The sequence below is a fragment of the Carettochelys insculpta genome, chromosome 7 (assembly GCF_033958435.1).
Source record: "Carettochelys insculpta isolate YL-2023 chromosome 7, ASM3395843v1, whole genome shotgun sequence".
Classification (NCBI taxonomy): Eukaryota; Metazoa; Chordata; order Testudines; family Carettochelyidae; genus Carettochelys; species Carettochelys insculpta.
The window spans coordinates 34,997,567-35,022,107 of NC_134143.1; positions in this window are offsets into that span (position 1 = coordinate 34,997,567).

The window sequence follows — 24,541 nt, forward strand, 5'->3', positions numbered from 1 at the left end:
AGAGGGGAGGTAATCAGGAAGGAGGAGCAGGACTGGCACTAGACAGCCCTCAGTCCCACCCAGAAAGAGCCATGTGCCTTAACTTCAGTGCCTCCCAGAGTGTGCTGTTCAATGCTCAGACAGCAATTTAAATAGTCCATGGTTCTGGCTGCTGCTGCAGTAGCAGCAGTGACAGCCAGGAGATCCAGGTCCCAGGACAGTTGTCCCCTTTGCTCCTCCTTCCCCTCCTGTTGGTAGGCCTTGCAGTTGGAGGATTAGTAGGGTCAATGTAGGTGTAAGTGCCTTCTCAGTGTAGCACTCCATCTTCCTTTACTGGTGAGTAAGCCAGCTAACGAATGATGAGCCTGCTCTTGCCTTCACTAAGAAATGCCCCGTAGCTCATGCAGTAGTTATCTATACAAATTAGCTCAAGAGGTCCTAGGTTTGATCCTTACTGATGATGTCCAAGGTGGTTGGTGTTGTAAGGGTCCAGATTTGCATATTGGCCATTATTCAGTGCTACTCAGGGTGGTGGTGTGATTGTGTGGGTGTAAGGGAGAGCTTACTTCATTGGGAGATGAAGTATAGATGCACACTTAATTAGGTTTATGGAAGGCAGCCTTTGCTGATCTAACCTTAGTTAACAACACAAGCTGCATGAAAATGATTGTGAAGTTGCCTGTAGTGGAAAAAGCTATAAACAGAAATCTCTCATGTCAAAGGTGAGTCTGAAAGTAGTGACTAAATAAAGAAATATTCCAAAATTGCAGAATTTGCACTTGTCCATGATTTTTTTATGATTGCTAAAAATAGCGATTACATGGGCATATTACAGATGTGAGGAGTCCCTGATACAAATTTAATATTTGTACTCTTGGTGAGTTTATTTGTAATTGCTCAGATAGGGTTAAGAATACTGAATAGGCATGTGAGATCGAGACATTTAATTATTAATCATTTATATTAAAATAGCACCTCATTGTCTGTAATTAGATTTGAGGCCTTATTGTGTTGGAGACTGTGAAACAAAGCTGGGAAGAGTCCTTGCTCTGAATAATTTACAGCCTTGGATGGTAGCTCACTGCTCTCAAAACCGAGGTCACATTCTTTCCTCTTAAGTCTTGTTTGATAGGACCCTTATCTTTCCAGCCACATGATTAAAATCTGTAACACTTCTCTTCTGCTCATAGCCAGGAGGTTTGTGACTCAACCTGTCATTTCTTGCACCACAATATTTGTAAAGTTATTGCATATTTTCTATTGCAATCTTGTTGCTCAATCATTTCTTATTCTAGCTACCCAAGCCGCCTTCTCCCTTTTCCCCCATTTATTAACCTTGTCAAACTCAGTCCAGCCCAAATGCTCATCATTCATGTAGGTCAAATCAACCTTCCCTCACCCTTTGACTCAGTTCACTGGCTCCCCATTGCATTGAATATTCCGTTCAAGCTCATGCTCTTGCTTTCAAGGACCTACATTTTTAGGGCTCATCTCCTCTGACTTGGTCTTTTTACACCTGCCATGCATTTAGTTTCAGCAGAGATGTTCTTCTCAATGTCCCCTTTGTTCCTTTTTCCTATTCCTACCCTCAGGCTTTCCTTTCTACTGCCCCCTGTGCATGGAACACCTGGTGGCAAGTTGATGTGCCCAGCCACTCCCCTTAGAAATTCCTGTGGGTTAATGGAAAACATCAAGGGTGGAAAAGCAAACAAGTGGAACTGTCTGTATTTTTCTAACAGAGCACCATTGTTATCCCCGACTACCTATTTCCTGTTTGTGCACAAACATCTTATTCTCATCTCAAATTCCTAGTGAGACTAAGCCATAAAACCTGATGCAGGTTATGTGAAATTACAGACTCTCCTGGGCAGCATGGGCAGGTTGTTCTTCAAAGCATCTGGAAATAAGGCTTAATATACAAATGAGACTGTAAACTGAAGCTCAACATCATATAAATGCACATAGGATTATGGACGGCTGGGTAGCCCAAAGAGACCTTGGGAAATGAATTGCATAGATGCAAAGGGAACACCCATTGTCCTCAACGTGCAGATGATAACCAGACAGTGTTAACTACTGAGCCCCAAGAGCTTTCTTGGAGCAAGGTATTTCCCTCTTTCATTATGCGTGATACGTATGATTAATCTAGCAACAAATGGTGTCAGTGAAAACCATGACATGCTTTTGTTTGTTGTAGATATATGGTCACAGAGCAACACCTTACATTTCTTTCTAGGACTAACAGCACACTTAATAGAAAAGGAATTCACCAAACAACAAAACAGCTGAGCTACATTGTGACACCTTTGATAGCAAGCATATGGACACACTTTAGAGGCATTTCTGAACATGTTAGATAAATGACAGCTTGCTAAGGGTATTGTCCATGTGGTGCTCGGAGATAACGTAGCTAACATCATAAAAACTGTCAGTGAATGTAGTGCCTTCAGCTTAGCATGATTCGCATTATTCAGGCTGCAGACCAGCTTTGAGGAGACGCTTACTAGACCAATTCACCAAGGAAAATGTTCTTATCAGCTATTTCAAATATTAATTCCCCATTGTCTCTTAGCTGCATGAAAATGATACAGACCTGGCTGGGTCAAAGCTGATTTTGGATGCTGTCACATGTTGACGTTCCACTTATGGCATAATTATATGAGTGCTGGAAATAAAATAGATTGCATGTGCTCTTGCTTCAAAGCTCTAATATCTTTCCATCCTAACACAGTTCTCAAGCTTGCTAAGGAACTAACTTGCACAATAAGCTCTGAGATGTCAGCACCCTTGTGATGAGTCCTATTGTTCAAGGACTGGCAGTTCCTTTAAATAGGGAAGCAACAGATGAGGGTAGTGTGAGCCACTTAAAGAATTCTCAGATTTACTTCTGACCCTTTCAGCCATGTTGGATCAAAGCAAGGCTATACAGCAGGGGTGGGGAGCCCATGGTCCACAGGCTGGATCCACCCCCTGGTTTATTTTGATCTGGCCTGCAGCGAAGCTCAGGGATTCCTCCCACAGTAGGGCAAGCCTTTGCTTGTGCCTCACCCCAGCAGCAAGTCTCAGGTTTGGCATATGTCACCCAGAGCTGGAACATGAACCCTGGTTTACTTTGCAGCTGAGGGAAGCCCTGAGCCTTAGCATCTGGGGCAGGAACACAGGCAGAGTTCTGAGACCCAGAGTTGAGTACGTGAAAGTGCCTTTTTCCTTCTCTTGTGTGTGGCCCCGATGGATTTTATGTGGGTCTGTGGCTTCTGACATAAAAAGGGTTCCCCACCCTGCTATACGGTTACTTATATATTTAACCTTTCATGATTTATCCATTCAATTCTGATGCAATGAGCACAGAAAAAAGCTTCCAACTAGAAATTGCCTGAAGATATATGCAGAGAGAAGCCACAACTGGAGAAAACAAAATTAGATCTGAAGAATGAAAAGTCTTTCAGCCGCTGAAAGATAGAACCCACATAGGCTCCATCTATGCTACATCGAGCCTTCGAAACAAGTTTTTCTGGAAGAGCTCTTCCAAAAAAAATTCTTTCAAAAGAGTACGTTCACACGCAAAAAAGCAGATTGATTTTTTTTTTTCTATCTGCTCTTTCAATAGAGAGGATCCACACAGTCCCCGCTCTTTTGAAAGAATGGGCCAGGGTTTGAAAAAAAATCAGGCACCAGGACGACTGCTTTTTAAAATAAAGGCCCCATGGGGCATCCACACACTCTTTTCCTGAAATAATCTTTTGGAAAAACTTGCTCTTCCTCATCTGGGAGAGAAAGAGGGCCACCAAAAAAGTGCTGCATTCTTCCGATTTAATAATCAAAAGAATGCATTGTGTGTAGACGCTCTAGAGGATTTTTCAAAAGAGCCCTGGCTTTTTTGAAAAGACTCACTAATGTAGAGGTGGCCATAGTGTGGTGCTTGAACAGATCCTCATCTCTGGTACATTCTGTCAGTGAGCCAGGAGAGAGAGAGTGGACACTCTGCAAGCGAAAGGAAACAAAAGGCAATTGTTCTTCCAAACTCAGCTCTTATTGCAGTGTTTCTCCTTGGAGTTACACCTAACAGGGTATTCTAAGACCCTTCAATAACATGGAATCATAAATGCCAATTACACTACAACTGGGATGTTCTCATATTTAGCTTTGAATATTGTATTTTGTTTCGCTGCACTGACATTTTAAATTGACATTTTTATTAATCCAAGAATGTGTCCTTTTATAGACTAACATCTTTGTATACACAGCCCAAGGCTGTCATCCATCTTTTAATACCTGATTAAAAGGTTAAGGTATAATCAACTGTCAGAGAGACTAAGAAATGCATATTGCACCTCCTTTAGCCAGTAACACTGGTTTAGGCACCATAGTGACATTCACCCCTGGGAGAAGGTAGCTGGGATTTCTATTCTGTCTTGTATGTTGTATGGCAGTGGGAATGGAGCGCTTGTAATTTGCATCAGTAATCTCATCAGAATTTCTAGTGGTTGACGCTCCTGTAAGGATGTGCTGCATCACTGCCTTTTCTAAAAACTGTAGTCACATTCTTCTCCACCAGTTCCGTCTCCCATGACTGCCTCAGCATGAGCCTCCCTGGAAGAATTTCTTCTATGAGAGCTTTGTGTTCTGGTTTCTGTTGCTTAGTGTTAGGGTTGACTGCGGCCTAGTGTAAACATTACCTTTTGGTGTGCTGCCTGTCTGGAAGAATGTTCATATTTTTGGCTATGAAAGATGCTGCCTTGTATAGTTCTCCCCCTTCCCCAGGACTAAATGCATTTTTTTTATTACAAAGTGATGATTTTTTAATGTTGTTTATTTTATTAAATTATAGACAGATTTCTAGCTGGTATCCAGAGAAACTAAAAACCAGTATTTTTTATCCATCACATTCTAAAAGGATGTAAGAGCACAAAGAACATAATCCACCACCTACGGTCCAAATACTTAAGTTAACTCGCCCAATCAGTGCCATTAGTCAGATTCTACTGAGGAAATGACAAAAGTTCCAGGTTCCCTGAAGTTTTTATGCGTGAGTATTGTAAAGTTATATTGAAAGACTCCTGCTCATAAATCTATTTCCAAGTATCCTGATACATTCATGTTAACATTATAGCTATGTTTTACATCATCTTTTACCACTGGGCAAAAGACTTCATTGAATTCACACAGGAAACGTGCAGGTGCTGACAACTGCAAGGACTATTCCTAATGAAATTCAGCCCCAAATCATTAACATTTTGCTGCTGTTCTCATTCCCTGGGCCACCTCCCCCATGCTCCACTCTCTTTATTCCCTTACCTCATAGCTTTGTCTCAAACCCCTAACAACACTCGTGCCATTGTAGACGCAGCCAAAAACTTTGAAATGTCCATGCAAATGGCCAAATTGCAGATTAATAATGAGGAACTGAAATGCATATTCACTGCCTCATTAGCATGCTGCTGGCCTCTGCTGTTTGCAATTGCTGCTTTTTGCTCCCACGCGGCTTGCCCAGATGGGAGTCCTTTTTGAAATGACCTTGCCTACTTTGAAATCTCTTTCCTATCAGCTCACAGGAATAAGGGGATTTCGAAGTTGGCAGGGTCCTTTCAAAAAGGACCCCCGCCTGGATGAGCTGTGCGAGTGTGAAAGGCAGCAATTTCGAAGTGCCGCAGCTGGTGGCAGGCTAATGAGGTGCTGAATATGCATTTCAGTGCCTCATCAGTAATCTCTGGTTTGGCCATTTGCATGGCAATTTTGAAGTTTTGTGCCAGTGTAGACGTAGCCCCTGTCCAGGGTTCTTCAGCTCTTCCTACTAGCCAAGCCCCAGTCTTCAGTAGCTGACCCTAGCTTTCTGCAGCAGGGTCTCGACAGTGAGCTCTCCACAATATTGTCACTCTCAGACAGACAAACAGTCTGTACTTCTTGAACAGGAGCTGCCTGGTTCTGGCCCAGCAGCTTTCTTTATAATGGCTTGCTGGTTCCTGATTGGCCATCTCTCACTGTCACTCCAAGGAGCTTGAAGGACTTCTCTACTGCTCTTTTCATGGAGTGTGGTATGGCCAGGCCAGAAGCCTCCAGCAGGGGGCTTTGGGGCTCAATCCACCACATCAGTGAGTTACGTCATTCAGGCATCATTCAACCAGTAAAACAGCAAATGATTTTCCACACTGACAACCCTCTCCCCAAAGTAACCTAACTAACCAGTAAAAATAAATGCAGTTCATTCCAGTGTTTTTTGAATGTATCTCACTGCCAAAGTCTATATATATAATTTGTGTGTGGAATGGCACTATGAGATGAATATTTATCCAAAAACCATATAGCCAATGCATTGCTGTCACTACTTTTTACAGTTCTTGTTTAAAAATAGTTCTTACTATGATTTTCTTTACATAAGAAACCACTTGGACATAAATTTTCATATCAAGTATTATTTTGAAGTAATACTTAAAAAAAACCAAACAGACAGAAGCCCAGTGCAGCTGTGTTAAGGGCAAAACTCATTGAATTCAATGGCTATAGGATCAGGTCCTGAATAAATGTCCAGAGGTATTGTCACCTCAAATATTGTCACATCTGTGCTTTTCAACAAGAAACATAAGTTTAGAGGGGGAAATAAATCCATAAATAACTTTGATTACATAGTTAAAATTTTACTTTTGGAGTCATGCATGGACTACTATAATGCAGTGCTATCGTCTTTTACTAAAGTGTATACAGTACCATATTGTTGTAGTTAATTTAATTTGCCTCATCTGCAATCAGCCTGTATTACAGTCGAAGTTTGAGAAAATGTAATTTTCTGGTAGAAACTGCAATAAAAGTACTTGAACTACTAGTTCTAACCAGTGATTAATAGCAATAGTTGCTTGGAACTTAGACTTTGATTTTCTCTGCTTAATTGTAGCCCTCAGTAAAATAGGATTTTGATTTACAGAAAATGTGGAATTGAGTTCAGAAAGTTTTAAACTTCAGTAACAAAGTATCCCACAATAATGCTTTCATATTATTTCACTTCAAAAGAGCTAAGGCTTCATGTGTGTGTGTTGGGGGGGGGGGGGTGATCGCTAGGAGTCAAGTTTCACATTTAAAACTGGAGAAAAATTATAATTACATTTTCTTCCTTTGACTACTACATGTGGGAAGTGGTTTGTGGAAGGATTTTTCAGTGGAGGTTTCCCTTCCCCTCACTGTTACTGCCTGTCTGCCCCCAGCTCCAACAGGGTTTATACCAGGGTGGGTGGGAATCTCCTCTGCCTCCTGACCAGGGCATCCCTTCTATAGGGCAGGCTCTGGCTGTGGGCATGTGTCTGTTGTGAGCTGGGGTGGAACAAATGTTTGGCAGGAGGAGGGGTGGCACCTCCAGTGGCTCACCAAAGTGGATCCCTGCTGCTGCTGCTGTAAGTCTGTTGCCTGCCACCGTCTCCCGATCAGGGGCTTGTCCCACTCCTGCCTGGTGCTCTGAGTGGGGATCAGGGCTGGCCCTGCTCCTCCCATTTGGACCTCTGCTCCCATCAGGAAGTGGGGTCTGGGCATGGGGGTTTGTCCTGCTCTGCCTGCCCAGTGCTCTGAAAGGGGTGCAGGACATAGGGGCATGCCCTCTTCTGACCATCTGGTGCTCTCAGTGGTGAGGGGGGTCAAGATGCCAGGGTTTGTCCTGCTCCCATGCTGCAGCCATGGAGCAGGATCTCTGTTCACCCAGTGCTCCTGCTGGAGAGTGGGCTCTGGGTGCAGGGACTTACAAATCCCCAACTCCACTCTCTGGCAGCAACACTGGGTGAGTGCATCAGGGCTAGCCCTGACTGCTCCCTAGGCCTGGCTGGAGAATCAGGCAAAGCCCCTGTACTCTTCTTTTTCTCCCCGTAATTTGGTCTCTTGCTCAGAGAAATGTCCACCTTTTAAATCTGTCCCTTTGTTTCTCCATCTTCTTCAGCTGGTGGAATTTAGCTGTCAGCCTCCCCATTTCTTCTTCTGTAAGATTTTTAGCACTCACTGGAAATCAACAGTGCTAGTGCTAGAAATTCTGAAAGAACCACTAAGGTCCATCATCTCCCACTCTTTCAGAAGGAAAGATGATCCATTGATGGATCTTACCAGTTCTTTCATTGTTAGCCCTTTCTGAAGTATCCCACTCCTCAGCTTGAGCAGGACAGTGTCTAGAATAGGCTGGTCTTGTCAGGACCAAGTGGCTTTCAACACAAACTGGATCTCTTAATTGCACATGGGCATTAAAATGCAAAGAGAAAATTGCAATCAAAAGTGGTATTCACAAAACAAAAGGGAGTTCCGTTTGGCACAGACAGAGGCGTTCTGCCAGTGATGTCTGAAAAGTTAGTTATAGATTGCAAAGCCTTGTCATCGTCTGTAAGCTAAATATTGTCCATCTTTTCCAACAGGGAAGCTGAGATGCAGAAGAGAACAGATGAGTTCTGGCCCCCAGTGATTTGCATTTACTCGAACACACACTGTTTCCCCACTTTCCCCCACAAAAAGGGCTAGGTACATAATAAACTCCAACTGCTTTGCCTTACTCAAGCACAACAAAGCAGCCACAAATGGTTAGACTGCATTTAATGGCTGCTTTGAGCTTCTGGAGTGAGGCAAAGAGCCTGTCAATCAAATTCAGTGGTGAGCTCTGAGAGCTTCACTTAGCCACTAGGAATGCTATTGTTTGGCTTAGTGAATAATCAAATGCTAAACAAATAATGGCTGCTTTTATTTTCCAGAGTGGCACAAAGTAGCCAATGCAAAGGTCATGCCATTCTCATGTATTTACAGGGTTGATTGCTGAAGTGGAAGTACAGCAAATTAAACACGAAACACAATCTATTCAATGTAGCGATATATCTACAACTTAGTCTTCTTTTTAATATAATATTTCATGTCAGATGAATCCTATTGTAGTTAATCAGCACAGAGTATCTCAGAGAAACTACTCTGCATAATTCCTTTATAACTAATTGCTGCAGCTTCAACTGAATGCAAGTTTGTGTAATAGCTTTTACAATAAGGTCTGCTTTATTTACAGATGTTTTTCTTTCTCTACACCCCGGGGGTTCACCTAATAAGGCCCTTTGCTGCCTGTAAATGGGAAAAAAGTCCGAGCTATTGCTGAAGTGTTTATTTTCATGATAAAATATTTTTGCCAGCTTCCGGAACATATAAAATTACTACTTGCACTGATACGTATTGCAGTTATTTCCTACCAGGACATGAATCACCGTAGACATGATTAAAAACTCGGTCCTGTGCCTGTTACACCTGAGGACATGGAACTGTTCTGCAGTTTGAGTTCTGGGATATCAATAGAAAATTTGCAGTGGAGACAATTCCAATGGTGTCCTAGAAACATACTATTTTTGAAGCAGTTATCTGTAATACACAAAGAATATGTTCTTCTGTAGGAGCATGTTTTGAACTTTACAAAGTGATAACCTGCCCTTTCTGATACAATGGTTAAGATATGAGGTGGTTCAAATGAATTATTTTATAGGGATCGGATCTTCCATTTTGTTACATAAAGCATGCAGAAACTAGATCAAAATACTGTACTCAAATAACTTATACCAATAAGATATTTTTGGTAAACAGAAAATTGATGAACATGATACATTTTTCTGATCCCCAAAATGGTGAAATCAACATTTATATCAAAGGCAAAACACTTCCATAGCAGTTTCATGGACTGATGTTTTTTATGCATAATGTACTATTTTTCTTTTGGTTTATTTGGTTAATTGGACATGGGAGATTGGCATTATATACTTTTTCTAACTCATTCTATGTCTGTGTCTAGACTAGCCCCAAACTTCAAAGGGGGCGTGGTAATCAGGGTGATGGGAGATTACTAATGAAGTGCTGCGGTTCATATGCAGCACGTCATTCGGCCAAATCTCCCCGACGGCAACTTTGAAGCGTCGGTTTGCGTGTAGCCGTGGGTCAGCCCTGGGTACTTCAAAGTGCCCGCACTACTCCGTACTACTCCGCACTACTTTACTTCTCAAAATATGCACCTCAGCACTTCATTAGTAATCTCCCAACACCCTAATCACCATCCCCCCCTTTGAAGCTCAGGGCTACTAGACGCAGCCTATGAATTGGATCTCCATCGCAAAGTTAATTGTGGCAGGGCACTGTATTACTTCCCACCACCTGGTATGACACGGAGCCTGATCTTTAAGCCTTACTTGTACAAAGCAGTGGTCTTATAGTTCAGGTTCAGCATAAACTGTTACGTATGTGGATGGGAGCAACCATGCTATTGTCATTTTATGGAACTCAGGATATGCCAATTTTTATACCAGTTGGGGACATGCCAGTTTTACAAAGGTGTATCTTCTTTTATGACAGATGAGTTAACCCTTATTTTATATCATGAGGTCAGAAAGTCTCTGAACAAGACTTTGGGGCATTTCCATATCATATAGTTATCCTCTAATAATGAGGACAAAGATGAAAACAACCACGTAATCTCTTTACAACTAACAAATGTACCTGGCATTGCTCAGGTCCTTAACCTATCCTGGGAGTGTGGGGAGACAGGCTGAACCATGGCTCTCAGCCCCCGTGCTTGTGTCCAATCACCTTTGCATGTACCGGGGGGGGTCTGAGAGGGGAGTTCAGTTTGTGCTCCTGCCTCACCCCCATATCCAGGGTAAGGGTTGGTTTTGGCTGCAGCTCCCGGCCTGGCCCCAGCTGAGGGGAGGAGTGTGCGTGCGTGCAGGGGGACAATGAGGCAACCTAGCCCCAGACCCTGCTCTTGGGGGGCCATGGGGACAGGGATGGTGCTGCAGGCCTGGGCTTGGTCCTGGGGAGGCCATCCCCCTTCTGGTCCCAGCTTTGGGGAGAAGCAGGGGGGTTGTGGTTACTGGTCCCCATCACCTGTCCTAGGATGCAGGGGCCAGTTTGGGCTGCAGATCCCAGACTTTACCTCCTGGTGGTGGGTGGGAGGGTGGGTGGGTGGGGGCGGGGGCATAGGCTCCAGGTGGGGAGGAAGGTCCAATGCTGGGCCTGGCTCCAGGATGGCCTCTTCAGCCCCAGCTTTCAGGGGGATTGTGTGGCCTGGGACCAGGCTGCGTCACAGGCTCCTGCATCTTCTGAGTGGGCAGGAGGCCAGGCCTGGGCCGTAGCACTGGGTCCTGTGGTGGCTGCAGCCTGAACTCCTGAGAAGAGAGGCAGAGGAGAGGCTTGGCCATGGCCTGAATTCAGGGTGGGGAGGGAGGACAGCGGGAGAGGTTGAGGCTGGGGCTATTGTACCCAGCTCAGGGATAGCATTGGGGTGGGGCAGGGGCTAGGCTGCTTGCCCCAGTCCCAGCATAAACTTAACTGTTGTGGCAGACCAGGGTTTCCTGTCCCCAGCATTTGGGTGGGAGGCAGGGTTGTGAGACAGCAGGAGGGCTTCCCCTGTGGGGTGCTGTGGGGGGCACTTACGCATTCATAGGCAGGGTCACAAGCTCTGTTCCCATGTAACCGCTTTTTTTGGTGTGGCTGCACCCAGTGGTCACTCAAAGAATTGCTGTCCCTTGCGCTTGCTGTCCCCAGTGATGAGTCTGGAGTATGTTGTCCCTCCTGTTGGTGCCCCTCCATTTCTGTGTTCTGGGAAGCCCTGGGATTAGGGCATTTTCCACTTTCCAGGAACAACTGAACGCTGACCTTGTAGCTCTTATGGTTTAAGAGAATTTCTTGAACACATGTAGTGCCAAGAGGCTGGCAGGCAGATGCACTCTAAAATACATAGTAGAGGGGAGAGGATGTCTGGTTATGCTCCAAGACTTAGCAAGGGTATGTCTTTGCATTTTGGCTCATTTCAAGTAAAGAAACATTCTCTCAGGGTCTGGGCTTGTGAGGTATTGCATGTTTCCTGCGACATGTTGAAGACCTTCCAGTCTCATTGAAGTCAACAGAAGATATAGGTGGTCAGTAAGTCAGAAGATTGGGCTCTTTAGTTACGATTCAGTTTGAAGACCCAGTCTGAGTAATTGATCTGGCCGATGAGGAACTATGCAGGACAGACTTCAGCCACACAATCAATGGGAGTGATGTCATTGTCTCCAGTGGGGCTGGAATTTCACCCAGAGCATCCAGCTGTTGTCCTTTCATCATAGCATGATTCAAGGTGTCTAATGTAGTACAACAAATAAATCAATATTTAATTTTAAAATCATCAGTGAACCCACTCATCCGTGAATTTGTATTTGAGGGGCATTCTTTAACTAGGTTCATCTAAAGATAATAACTCTGCCAACATATTTTCTCTTTTTTTTTAAAAGAAAAAATTAGACACAGATGTGCAGGGTTATGTGAGCTTTCCTGGTGCAAGATCAGAGGACAGTCTGGGTGAAAAGCCAGATTTAAGCTACTTAAGTCCAACAGTGGAAAAATCACAAGATTCCACCCTGGAGCAGCTAACAGCCAGAGGTCCAAGCCCTCAGCTGTTTGCTTTCAGAGAGACCAAAAGGGAGGCAGATGTGCCACCATGTAACCAAAAAAAGCTGCAATGGTGGGTCCACATCACACAAGATTTGCCCAATGGAAGGAATCTTCTGGGGCCTTGTTAAACTGAATACAGCCAAGGTTCTGGCCTCAAGGCCTTGTGGCCTGGGTCTTGCAAAATGCACGTGCTGTAAATGTGAATGCTGCCATTAACATCAGTGAGGTGACACACAGGTTTAATTTCAATCAATGTTTGTTTTTTTTCCTGGAGTAGCTATGAGCCTCATCCAAAGCCCACTGCAGTCAGTACCAGGTTTTCTAGTGATTTGATTGGGCAATAGAATAGGCTTTATAGTGTGGTGTCAGGATGTCTTTGTCTGTTCCCTTATTTCTCACACACTGGCTGGGTCTACATGGAGCTTCTCGCCTGGCAGCATCATGCTCATGAACAGCCTCTCACTTGCAAATGGCTGCTCATTAGCATGGTCCTGTGGCTTATTAGCATAGTTGCACGAGATCTCGCGCTTGGCTGAGGGGATGGTGGCAGTAAAGAGGCCATGTGGATGTGTCCCTGCCAGCAAAAAGCCCCTCCATCGCCAGCCCCTTATGCCTGAAAAAATACAGGCATAAGGGGCTGGTGATAGAGGAGCCTTTTGCTAGGAGGGGCACGTCCACACGGCCCCTTTACTGCCTGCACCCTGCTTTGCCGAGAGCGAGATCTTGCATGGGTATGCTAATGAGCAGCAGGACCATGCTAATGAGCAGCCATTTGCAATTGCAAGGCTGCTCAATAGCATGGCACTGCCAGGAGAGCAGTTCTTTGCAGATCCAGCCATTCCGACACACTAAACCCTTAATTTTACTCTGCAGTATTTCAGTAGTAACCTTTTACAGCAGTAATTTGATATGGCATCGTACTAAGTAGGCACAGTTGGCTACTGCTTCCACTTTTGAGGCAGGCTTGTTAGTAGATGTATAGACTTGAAGACCTGAAGGGACCATCATAATTATCTAGTCTGGCCTCCTGCTCCTCACAGAATTTCCATGTGCAGAAAGTCATACATTAACCTTTGCTTTTCTTCTTACAGATGATAAACTTAATTGTCAGTGCTCTGAAGCTCTACATCCCTTAGACAACAGATTTTAAATAAATGTTTGATTAGTCTCTCTAGTTACCGTGAGAACTCAGTATGAACAAGATCAATATGTTGGTGACAAAAAATGGGACATTTGCAGTCTACAACCATCTAAGAGCCACATGAAGATCCTGTGACTGCCTTGTCTCCACAGTCTAGCCTTAGAACATTCCCACTTTTTTTCTCTGATGTGATTCTGAAAGCAATAATTGGGTATATAGGAGTTTTCAGCCAGGGAAGGTATATCATGGCTGTAGAAATTACACTGTGCCTTTTTTTGAATCAGTCCTCTCCCATAAAAGCTCAAATTTTGTGCTGCTTAGTTGAAAACAGATTTCACGGTGAACACTTTTTTTGCTCATCATACAAATTATCTCCACATCAAAGAAAGTAAAAAAGTGATTTTGTGAATGCTCACCACACAGCTATGTGATTTAATTTAATCTAAATGTGGTAGTCACACATGTTCTCATCGAGCTGCACATATGATGTAATCTAGATCAGTAAGTGTCTCAAACAGATTATTAAACAAACCCAAATCTTACAAGGAATGGATTAGCAAAGAAAGATATGTATTTGAGGTCAGCATGGCTACATCTACACTACCCCTCCTTTTTGGAAGGGGAATGTAAATACAGCAGATTGAAAATGCTAATGAGGCACCGATATGAATATCCAGTGCCTCATTTGCATAACGACAGACACTCGCTGTGTCAAAAGGGCTGCTTTTGAAATGCTAACTAGCCATGTAGACAGGGTACCTTCAAAAGGAAGCCCCACTTTTGAAAGCACCCTTCTTCCTGAAAAAAAATTGGGAAGAAGGGTGCTTTCAAAGGCAAGGCTTCCTTTCAAAGGGACCCAATCTACACAGCTAGTTTGCATTTCAAAAGCAGCACTTGTAAGAGGGTGAGTGGTCACCATCATGCAAATAAAGTGCTGACTATTCTTATCAGTGCCTCATTAGCATTCACATGCCCCTTCTGAAAGGGAGGGCCACTGTAGATGCAGCCCAGATGTGTAGAAAACATGACTAGAAACAAGAATTTTTTTTCTTTATATAAACTGGGGACCTATCAGTTGAAATCAACAGAGGAGCAGAAAGACCTAAGTGCATTGGTGGTTGACTCCTGGCCATTCTGTGATCAATCTCATGTGGCCATGAAGAAAAGCTTTATGTAATCCTAGGCTGTATTAGGCAAGGTATTTCCAGTAGAGCTAGAGAAGTGCTACTGCTATTATACATGACACTTGTGAGATCTCCTGTACAGTGCTGTGTGCAGTTCTGCTTTCCCTTGTTTAAGAAAGATGAATTCATACTGGAATAAGTTCAGACAGAGGCTACTAGGATGATGAAAGGAATGCAGAACCTTATGAGAGGAGATTTCAGAAGCATGGCTTGTCTAGCCTTACAAAAGAGAGGATGAGTGGAGAACTGATTATCCTCTATTAATACATCAGAGGGATAAACACAAGGGAGGGAAAGGAGTTATTTAATATAAGGGCCAACTTGGACAGAAGAGCAAATGGATATAAATTGGCCATGAAGTAGTTTAGGTTTGAAATTAGACAAACGCTTCTAAACATCAGTGGAGAGAAGATCTGGAGCAGTATTCCCAGAGTAATATTTGCAGAGAAAATATATAACTCTATTATGATTGCACTTGACACATTTGTAGAGGGGATGAGAATATTTCCTGCAATGCATATGGCAAATATTCTAACAACCAGAGGTGGCATCAAGATGGGAAGGGCTCTGAGTTACTATGAAGAGTTCTTTCCCAGATGTTTGTCTGATAGGTCTTATCCACATGCTTAGGATCTGATTCCCATATTTGGCATTGGGGAGAAATTTTCTCCAGATTGGAAGAGACCTTAGACAGTTTTTTTCCCCCCTACAACATGGGGCATGAGTCACATGCTGGTTGGAACCACAGTAAATGATGGATTTTATATAACCTGAAATCTTTAAATCAAGGTTTGAGGACTTTAGTAACTCAGCTAGAGGTTTTGGACCTACTAAAGGAGGAGGTGAATGTGATTCTGTGGGGTCAGAGTTTAATTTTACCCCCAAACTAGCAATGACAGGGTTGTAAATGGGGGGAAAAGATGTAAAAAGCTCCCTGCATTTTGCTATGCTTCTTGTGATTCAATTTAAACATTGTTGTCATTTTAAGTTATGATGCCTCGTCTTGTTGATGTATATAAATATTGAATGCACTTATTGTTGCTGATAAAAATACTGATCTTTATCTTGCCCTATAATACTCTTTTTTCCTCAACTTGTGTATAGCAATTTTCTTTTGCCATTTTAGTCTGTCGCTGTAAGAAAGTTCTCACTTCGAGTGTTTCATTGACTACTTTGCACTGTTGTAATGGTTCTTTTTGTGTACAATTTTTATATTTTATTACTGTAATGAATCATGCTTATGAGGACCTCAAAATTTTAAGGCAATAATATCACATCACTGTTTTCCCCTTTGCAAGTGAAGTCAATTGTTACCTCTTATTTCATTGTCCTAATTTGTGAAACAAGTTTTTCTGTTATAATAAAAAAAGGAGAAGGCTTAAGGGTGACTTGATTACAGTCTATAAATGTTTGCAATATTTGACAGTGGGCTCTTTAATTATCAGAGAAAGGTATATCACAACCCAGTGGCTGGAAACTGAAGCTAGACTTATTCAGACTGGGAACCGCTGTAACTTTTTAACAGCATGGGTAATTAACTGGGGTAATTTGCCAAGGATGAGGGTGGATTGCCCAGCAGTGGCAATTTTAAAATCAAAACTGGATGTTCTCCTAAAATACATGCTCTAATTTTTATTTTGAAGTTCTATTGCCTGTCTTATATACAAGGTCTGACTAGGTAATAACAACTATCCCTTCTGGCTGTGCAGTCTATGGGTAGGATTTGAAATGCATGAAAGATGAGACTAGAGTTCCCAACTCAATTGGGCCAGACACTGTTGCCACAAATGTTGTCCTTTCTGATTGAGTTAGTAACCCTTAATGAGACCCAACCAAAAGCTCAGAGACAAAAAACTCAGCATTTGTTCAACCCAGACTTTGTCTGGTTCTTCTCTAGTTTACAGATGGAAACCAAACTCTGGCCTTGTGTATTCTTGGATGTTACTTAAAAAACATAAGGTAATTTATATATCTAGACTGTGATGCTAAGGATGACCCCAAAGAATTTGTAGACTTGAAGGATAACAAGTTAAAATATATAGACCATTCAAAAATGTTTATGCAGTGTTAAGGCTAGTAAAAGTCAGAAAAGGCAGCAGTAAGACTGAAAATTGTAGTTCCAGCCTGAAAAGTTGCACCTTATTCTGTTCTCTGTAAATAGCTTGGCAAGAATTACAAGATGGAATTTGCCATGTAGTTTTGTGTACTGTAAATTATGGTACAGTACATATTGACCCTAATTTTGAGCTTTATTGTCAACCTTTTGTGCTGGCTAAGCCAATGTATAACAATGGTAAAACCTACTTAATTGACCCTTAGTATTTCCCCACTAGTGGGGTGTATAGCTTCTCCAGGCTGCATAGGCTGGGAGAAATAAGCTTTATGCTTTCCCTGAAACCAGGACATGCTCAGAAAGGAGAGGAAAAGAGATGCACTATTCTCTCAGGCTACTGCACCAGGCCAGAATAGCCAATTATGAATATGTGCAAAGCATCTCCTGAGGCCCCATGTAGAGGGAGTCAAGTGCATATGGAAAGAGTAAAACTTCATTAAAAAGGCTTGGAATTATTCACACTCGTTGGCCTTTTCTTGAGTTTTAAGTCTGAATGTACTCTGGCAAACAAGTTTGCTTTGAAGAAAATTAGTTAAATAATTTAAACTTTCATAACTTTAAAAATGGAAAGAGGTGGAATTTGAGGTTCTACCTAGTTTGAGCTGGGATTAACTTTATATGATTTCTAGTCTGTGGGACTGCTTATCTGTTATGGTTGAGAAGGTCTAATGGAATGGGAGCCCCATACTCCTTAGTTCTGTTCTTGCCTCCTTTCTTGATGAGTATATTTTCAAATCTTCATAAGCTTTGTTTTACAGCCTAATTTTTTCATACTTCCCAAAGCCTGTTTTAATCTATTATAAATCAAATGTCTTATTTAAAAGTCCATCTGTTTAAATTATTCTGTAATGGAGCACTTGGGTACACTGAGAAAGCAGGTTAGCAGGAGCTGAAACTGTGGAGGGAGCTGAGTTCTGCTGACTCATTGTGGCAGGTGTAGCTTGTTAACTCATGCTGATTATAGGAGTAGGCCTCCAATCAGATGAATTTAATTTGTGTTAACCTCTAGGGAAAACAGTTAAGCTTGCACAAAAGGTTTGATGGTGGCTCTGTTATGACTCTATGGTAACTCATTAAAGCTGGCTTTCAAGAAAAAGGTGAGTTTTAAATGTATGCTATCATTTTGGAACTCAGGGGATATAATACTTGTTCACATTCCTTCACAGCTGTATGTATGCTGCTATCCACAAAAGAAAGTGTTAAGAAAATATATTTTTGTTATGTTTGTAACTCACATGATTACAAGAGATTTTCCTTAAAAGATCTCATCTTTGAACAGGGACCAAATATGGAACTTTCCATCCCAAGCCAAAGGTCTCAGAGAGAAAATTACAATGGACAATATGTTGTATCCTTAGCTGTATTCATAGCTACAAGCAATGGCTAAATCGCACATTTAACTTAGTCAGTCTAAAGTGCAAGCATGGTTATCCAAATGTGACTTACCTGTATATCCTGCTTAGAGTTGGGATGTGTCCCCAGGCTTTCTTTAGACTTATGACGTCTTTTCTTGTGACTCATAAAAGCTTGGATACAGCAAAATGGAGAGTCTAAGGAGAGGCGTGAGCTGTAATAGAACCCAGAAGTTCTATTAAAAGTTTACTTAAGTGTGATGAGGACCCATAAACCCAGCTGGGATCCCATTCAGTATATCAACAGTCCTTGTAGTTTTCTTCCAGAGCTCATCTTGTCTGGCTCAGAAGTCCTTGAATTGACAAGTTAACCAGACCTTTCTTCATTCTGAAAAACTCTTGTAAACAAAATTAAGGGCTAGTGGCCATTTTGAATGCCAATGGTGACAACTTTCTCAAACTTCTAAATCCAGCTCTGATGAAGATGCCCCCTTCAATTTTTCTGTACATCTTTGTGTACTCCCATCCTCTGTGGTTTTGCGATCAACAGGAGTTAGTGAAAGTGCAGCAGTTGGGCATATCCCATTGTTCTTCTTTAGTGGCCAGAATCGGCCTTTTTGGTAAATTACAAAAGGAAGTTCTGATGATGCTGACCCTTCCCCATGCATATGGGTGCCAGGACCCTATTGGGAACAGATTAAATGGAGGTAAGCTTTTAAAAATCTAGATAACTTTACCTTGGACTGCACATACTCCATAGTGAGGCCAGATGGCCCCATGGTACCAGGGTGCTGGCCAGCCGGGTATATGCTAGGGTGTTGTGGCTCTTGGCAGAGGAGTGTAATAGGCTGAGGAGGTCCTGAACTCAAGCCTAGTCTGGGATGTGCCTGGGGGATGTGCATTTTGTGCCTGGGGGAGGAGACTCCTGGGCCCCCTCCGGTGGCTCTATAGAGGGTCCTGGGGAGGGGGGATAATGGGGTGGCTGGCTTGCAACTATCGGGTTGCAATCCAGTCTAGGAAGTGACTGGGGAGTGTAGGGCCTTGTGCTGCTGCTGCCATACTCTCAGCTTCTTGCCCTGGGGTTTCCAGGGCTCCCTGCACCTTTAAGAATGGCTGGGAACAGGGACCATAGAGCTGTGATTGCTGTGGCCAAGGTATCTCCCAGGGGCAGCTGCCTGCAACGTGGAGGACTGCTCTGTTCTGTTGACAAATAGCCCTCCTGGAGCATCCATACTTGTTTTCTGTTGACAGAAAACATTTGTAATGTGGACGCTCTGTGAATTTTGTCCACAAAATGTCTGTTTTGTTGAGGAAACTCTCTAGTGTAGACAGAGCTTCAGAGAACAGTAAGCTGTGATTGTACCAAGGTCTGAGATGAGCATGTGGCTTTTGGACCCGGACTGTGATACTGGCATTCCTACGGAGAGACAGTCACACCCTGTCTTGAACTGAAATTTGTCCAGGAATTAGCAGTGATATGCAGGGGAGCTGGGACTTTTGATTAGCTGAAGCAGTGCTTGTAAAGTGGAGCTGTCATGTCTGAGATCTTTCAAAATAAGCATGCAAATAACAGTAACAAAATAGGAAGAAGATTTCCTCCAAGCTGGAGTTTTTCAAAAGAGCCCTGCCTACACTGTTTTTCCTTTTTTTTTTTCTTTCGAAAGAAGCTCTTTGAAGGGAGAATTGTGCAAATGAGGCACCAACATGTAAATCAGTGCCTTATTTGCATTTAATTTCCTTCATTTGCATGCATCTTTCAAAAGTGGAATGCAAGTGTAGACACAGCTTTGATCTCAAGAGTTTTTGTTGGCTAAATGAGGTATTCGTTATTGTATTTCTCTAGTTTTAAACTAAATTAAGTTGAGCACCTTGTATTCATAACTTATTCCACGCATTACTAATTCCAGCCCTTTCAGACTTTCCTTTTATGCAAAGCATTACTGACTTCCTTCCATACACTATTATTCTGTTCCATTACCTTCCCTGCCCCCTGGCAGGTATGCACATTGCTCATCTTTTAGAGCAGGCTAGTACTGCTCCAGGAGCCATATCATTAAAGCTTAGACCTTCAGCTGGTACTGATGGTGCAAATTAAGGCAGATTCCACTACCCTCAACTTCAGGATATCAAATGCATTTCATTCCTTGTTGAACCTCTCCTGTGTACTTTCCTAAGTTTCGTCTCAACCCTGCTGTCTTCTCTTCAAATGGCAGTCAGGTAAAGGGGGTAAAGTAATAAAATCCAGCCTGCTGCAGCTGTATAAGCGTAGCTAAAGAATATAATCTTGAACCTACTTTACCAGCTTCCCAAAGATGAGAAACTTCCTTTCATCATAATGCAGTTAATACTTTCTGAAGGCTCAGGAGAGAGTAGTGGAAAGAAGGTTAATTTTCCTATTATTAGGAATGCTTTTAGAAGAAAGCCTAATGCACTGAATCCTGAAACAATTTCTGGTTTTGCTAAGTATCTTTAAAAGGGAAGCTTTTAAAACTTTCATTTTCATTATATTTTGGTTAAGTAATGCAGATAATAGTGTTCAGACTTTTAAAATACTAATTGATAAATATGATGGGTCTCTGGAGTAATCTACCTGGGTCTGTTTAGATTGATCAGATAAAAACTAGAAGAAAACCTCATAATTGTTCTGAGGGATAACAGGGGTAGGGGAGGGGGTAAAGGAATAAGTGTGCAACAATACAGCTGAAGTAACTTTACAAAATCATGATTTATTCTAAGATCCTTGATGAATGTGCTTTAATGTGCAAAGAATTACAACAGTAAAATGGCATTTTAAAAGAGTAGATTTTATATTTTGAGTGTCAGTCACACTGCCAACATACCTGAAAATCTTTGTTTTGAATCAGTGGGTGAATAATTTTTAGATAAATGTCTGAAGGTACTTATTTACATTTCTATTGGGCTTAATTTGCATCGAGACAAATACTAAAGAACCTTGGTATAAATTTTGATTTGTTTTACTCTGTGCACAGAAGCTAGTGGTTTGGATTCCTGGGTTATAGCTAATAATCCTTTGATTTTTAAATTTTTATCAATTAATGCCCATGAACTGAAACAAAGACAAACTGCTGCTGATGGCAAGTAGGTTTAATTCTTAAACTTCCTGTGTTCTTGATGAGAAATAATATATGAAAAGTATCTTTCCCCAATAAAACCTGCTCCTGTTTTGTCTAAAAGCCAGGGGGTCGAATACAGGGGAAAAACTGGTAAAAATGCAAGTGTGCAGGGTTTTGCACTTCCTTATACCAGTTGAAATGCTAGGTTAGAGAGAGACGTTATATCTCAAAACTGGAAACACTGGGTTTTTTTTTTTTTTTTTAGAGTTTAGCTTGTTGCCATGAAGATTAGTTTGGCTTCTAACAGTATTTTGGTCAGGCCCAACAGGTAGCTGTCAATGGCTCAATATCTGGATGACAGTCAGTTTCAAGTGGAGTGCCCCAAGGCTTGGTTCTGGGGCTGGCGGTGTTCAACATCTTTTTTTAATGACCTGGATGAGGCACTGGATTGCGCCCTCAGCAAGTCTCTTGATGACACCAAGCTAGAGGGAGAGGTAGATACATTGGAGGGTAGAGATGGGATCCCGAGTGACCTTGATAAATTGGAGGATTGGGCCAAAAGAAATCTGATGTGGTTCAACAAGGAGAAGTGTAGAGTCCTGCACTTGGGACAGAAGAATCCCAAGCATTGTTATAGGCTGGGGACAGACTGGCTAAGCAGCAGTGCAGAGGAAAGGGACCTAGGGATTACAGTGGATGAAAGGCTGGATATGAGCACATGGTGTGCCCTTGTAGCCAAGAAGGCCACGGCATATTGGGGTGCATTAGGAGAAGCATTTTGAGCAGATCTAGAGAGGTGGCTGTTGTTCCCCTCTATCTGGCACTGGTGAAGCCACATCTTGAATATTGTGTCCAGGTTTGGGCTCCCCAGTATGAAAAGGATGTGGATTTGCTGGAGCAGGTTTAGCAGAGGGCAACAAAAATGATTAAGGGGCTGAAGCACATAACCTATGAGGAGAGGCTGAGGGATTTGGGCTTATTTAGTTTGCAGAAGAGAAGACTTAAGGGTGATTTAATAGCAGCCTTCAAGTTTCTGAAGGGGTGCTCTGAAAGGAATTGAGAGAAACTGTTCTCAGTGGTAGCAGACAGCAGAACAAGGGGTAATAGTCTGAAATTAGAGAAGGAAAGGAAAGTACAATACGATCTGTCACTCTTGAATTGTATTATTCTGGGATATTGCAAATTATATTGTGTATCTGACTGTACCGGTAAAATGTCTAGTGTCCAAGGAGATTGAAGTGTCCCTCCACAGGCTTCTGTACATTACCATTCCTGATGTCTGATTTATGTCCATTTATTCTTTTATGGAGAGACTATCCAGTCTGGCCAATGTAAATTGCAGTGGGGCATTGCTGGCACTTGCTGGCATATATTAGTAGATGTGCAGGTAAAGGAGCCTCTGATGGTATAGTTGGTGGTGTTGTCACTGGTGTAGATATGTGAGTAGAGTTGGCAGTGAGGACTGTTGCGGGGGCTGGTTCCAGGCCTAGAGTCACTGGTTTGTGATTTGTAGTGGCTGGTGAGAATTTGTTTAAGGTTGGCAGGCTGTCTGGGAGGCAGGCCTGTCCTTGCCTACAAGGTCTGTGAGAGTGAAAGGTCATTGTTCAGGATGGGTTGCAGATCACTGATGATGCACTGGAGACGCCTTAGGTGGGGGCTGTCTGTGAAGGTCAGTGGTGGTCTCTTGTTTTCCTTGTGAGGCCTGTCTTGTAGCAGGTGGCTTCTGGGTACCTGTCTGGCAGGCCTGTCCTCACCTATAGACAGCCTGCCATCCTTAAACAAATCCTCCCCAGCCACTACAAATCACAAACCAGTGACTCTAAGCCTGGAACCAGCCCCTGCAACAGTCCTTGCTGCCAACATGCTCACATATCTACACCAGTGACATCACAGGACCTAACACCATCTTATACCATCAGAGGCTCCTATACCTGCACATATACCAATATAATATATGCCGTCATGTGCCAGAAATGCCCCACTGCAATTTACATTGGCCAAACTGGACAGTCTCTCCATAAAAGAATAAATGGACATCAATCAGACATTAGGATCGGTAATGTACAGAAGCCTGTGGGGGGGAACACCTCAATCTCCCTGGACATTCAGTGGCAGATTTAAGAGTGAGTCCTGAAACAAAAAATTTTTAAATCAAATGGAGAGAGAAATCTCTGAGCTGCAATTTATTTGCAAATTTGACTCCATTAACCATAGATTAAACAGAGACTGGGAGTGGCTCGCAGTTTACAAAGGCAGTTTCTGTGCCCTGGGTGCTAATATCTCCCCATTAGACTCTGACAAAGGCTCACATCGCCCTGTCTGATCTGACTGTTTTTTTCCTCTTTTGATAAGTACTGTCGATACTGGGCCATTTCCACCTTGCCGAATAGACCTGGCCAGCTCTGGCCCTCCCTCTTACTGGGACCCCACTCTTTAAATACCCCTCTGAAACCAGTCCCCCACTCATGCATCTGATGAAGCAGGTCTTTGCCCACGAAAGTTTTGCTTCAAAATATCTTAGTCTATAAGGTGTCACAAGACTTCTTGTTGTTCTCGGAACATCTGCGAAGTTATCCAAGTGCTGCTTCTAATTTTGGGGCTAGGTTCATCAGTGATCATTACAACTATGATTTGGCTCAAATTCTTTCTTTTGTTGAGCATTAAAATATTTTCTCTTTACCGTTTTCTCTCTCTGACTCCTACTGTTGGTGGCAGAATGATTTGGTATATACTGAAGACAGGTGGTACACAAATAAAATAAGGTATTGCCGTTCTGGGAAAGGCTCTTCCCCCGCCCCCCTACCTCCCGCTTGGTATTTGTAGTAATTTAATGGCTCTAGTACTATTTGGTAGGTGTGATGGGAATTCTGCAGGAATTGGATAATTTTTAGGAAAACACAAGGTGAATGAAATATCTCTTATTGGACCATGTTCTGCTGGCTAAAGGGAAAAGTTTTTTTGAGCTACGCACAGCTCTTCCTCAGGTCTGCATAGCTCAAAAACATTTATTTCACCAGCAGAAGTTGGTCCAACACAAGAGATATTAATATGTCATCTATCTTGTCTAATATCCTGGGACCAAGATTGCTACAACACTGCTTCAGGCATCTAAGAAACTAGGATAGTCAGTCATGCTAGCTTTGTTTAATTTGAACTGATATCTTACCTAACATGAAGGGGCTATTAAGTGTATCAACAGGGGTACTGTTTGTTTTTTTTCTGCTCACAGTGTTGTATTACTGAGTAGGGTAAACTTGTAAATTTATTGCCAAACAGTGCTAGCATCTGTG